Below are 2,492 nucleotides of genomic sequence, written 5' to 3'. Positions count from 1 at the left end.
TCTGACTGTTCCGACGTTAGTACGCACCGTGTTCCAGGGGACTCATACGAGTTCGAAAAGAGCTCAGAAGGCCACGTGTTAATTTTTACATTAAGTAATTTCTCAAAGTAATTCCCGATCTATTAAACCAAAACTGTTACATAGATTTAATAAACAAGATAAATAGGAGGGGCGTTTAATCGTATCTTATTTAAAGTTACGATAGGCGTGGTTCGAAGTTTCAGGAAAGGCTTCTGAATCGAAGAAAATAACACTTTGAGGGAAAGTTTGCCGAACTAAGGTAAACACTACGATTCCCAATAACAATTACCACAAAGAAAAATCAATCAAAAATCACGTACCCAAACTGTGAATCAGTAATGATGAAGCAAACCCACCAACACTTCCACCACCTCCACCACTTCCACCACTTCTACTAGTGATATAGCAACAGAGAAAGATGGCATATATATTCCAGATGCAGATAGTTCCTCACATCTGTTTAGTCAAGAGGAACTAAATGACTTGGTGCGTGATTTGGAATTACCAAATGAAAAAGCAGAGTTGCTTGGATCCAGACTTCAAGAATGGAACCTTCTCCAGCCAAACACCAAAATTTCTCATTTCCATCATCGCCATCTGCAGTTTTCATCATTTTACTCATAGGAGAATAACATTTGTTTCTGCTACGGTATCAATGGTTTAATGCAACAAATTGGCTGTCTCTATGATTCAGAACAATGGTCACCGTATGGTCACCGAATCTCATTAAAGACATTGATAGACTGGAAAAAGTACAACGGCGAGCCACAAAACTGATTCCAAATATCAAAAATAAATCGTACGAAAATCGACTAAAACATATGAAACTCTTTACCCTAAAAAAAGTGTGGACTCAGAGGTGACTTGATACAGGTCTTTAGGATTTTAAAGGGAATTGACAACATCAAAAGTGACAAGGTTTTCACATTGAATGAGAATCAGACAAGAAACAATGGTCTCAAACTGTCCGGAAATAGATTCACTTTGGAAGTAGGTAGAAACAACTTTGCCAACCGTGTAGTTAATGAATGGAATAGGCTTCCTGCACAGATAGTGCAATGTAGTTCAGTTCGAAGCTTTAAGAATCATTTAGATAAACACCTGGGCAAGATGCTGTAATGATTATAATTTATTTTATATTATTTGTTTTTGTTCTGTTATCATTTGTCTGTCTGATTTCTATTTATCATTTATATGTCAATTTATCATTATTTACTATTTACCTGTTTGTTTATTATCTAACTATACTTATGCATTTATTCATGTATTTTATTTGATATTTACATTATTGTAGTTTTTTTTTTATTATTGTTATGATTTTTTTTCGCATCCGACCTAGATATGGACCAAAAGGTCTCCTGTCGGCATGCTCCGCCTTTGTAATCCTTTGTCTTATTGCACAACGGCAATGAAAACCTTCAATACCTGTAACACAAGGGACTGGCCTTCATGAAACTTATGAATTCAAGGAACTGCTGCTAAGGTTTATTAAATATAAGAAACGCACATGAAATATTTGTAGCGATATTAAAGTTGTATCATTACCTCTTGGGTTGCAATTGGACCACACGAAGCATATATTATTTTTGTGCCTATGGAACAGCAGAAATAACAAGAGCCACTACAAAAAACATGATTGGCCATCTAAAACTTAACATGTTGGTAAACCTAATGTGAGACATCCAGCCATTATCGAAGCTCAGAAATTACATCTTCCACCACTTCACATTAAACTTGGTCTTATGAAGAATTTTGTAAAAGGTATGGATCATCAAGGTAGTGGTTTCCAATATCTAAAAGATAAATTCAGAGGTATGTTGACAGATGCTACGCTAGAAGCTGAAGTTTTCACTGGGCCACAGATCCTCAGTGTCATCCGTGACTCATCGTTTCCATCTAGCGTAAATGAAATGAAACCTTGACATCGTTTGTTCAAGTTGTAACAATTTTTTTTTCTTTGGAAACCATTAAGCTGAAAACCATCGTGAACTCAGAGAACATGCTGAAATCTTATAAACAAATAGGATGCAGAATGTCTTTGAAAATGCATATTTTACATTCTTATCTTGACTTCTTCCCGACCAACCTTGGTGCTGTTAGCGAGGAGCATGGTGACGCTTCCACCAGCAGATCTCCGTTATGGAAAGCAGATATCAAAGTAATTTTAATCCAGATATGATGGGAGATTACTGTTGGTTCCTACAGAAAGAGAGCTCGTCATCCTATAAACGGATGAAGAGGAAACACCAAAGTTTCACTCAAGGGAGTGTCGCATCGTTTTATAGAGTAGGTGATTTTTTTCTTCAAATATGTGTTTAATGAATATAAGTATAAATACCTCTTATATTAGTGTGTAATTCCTCAGGGTATTGTGTTCCTGCCATGTATATATAAGACATAGTGAATATCTAATGAAGATATAGTGAGTTCTAATGAAGCTCTAATTACTTAATGGAAAATTCTTCCACATC

The sequence above is a fragment of the Oratosquilla oratoria genome, chromosome 1, assembly GCF_046742065.1.
Source record: "Oratosquilla oratoria isolate Oo_2021 chromosome 1, ASM4674206v1, whole genome shotgun sequence".
Lineage (NCBI taxonomy): Eukaryota > Metazoa > Arthropoda > Malacostraca > Stomatopoda > Squillidae > Oratosquilla > Oratosquilla oratoria.
This window is presented reverse-complemented; position numbering follows the sequence as displayed.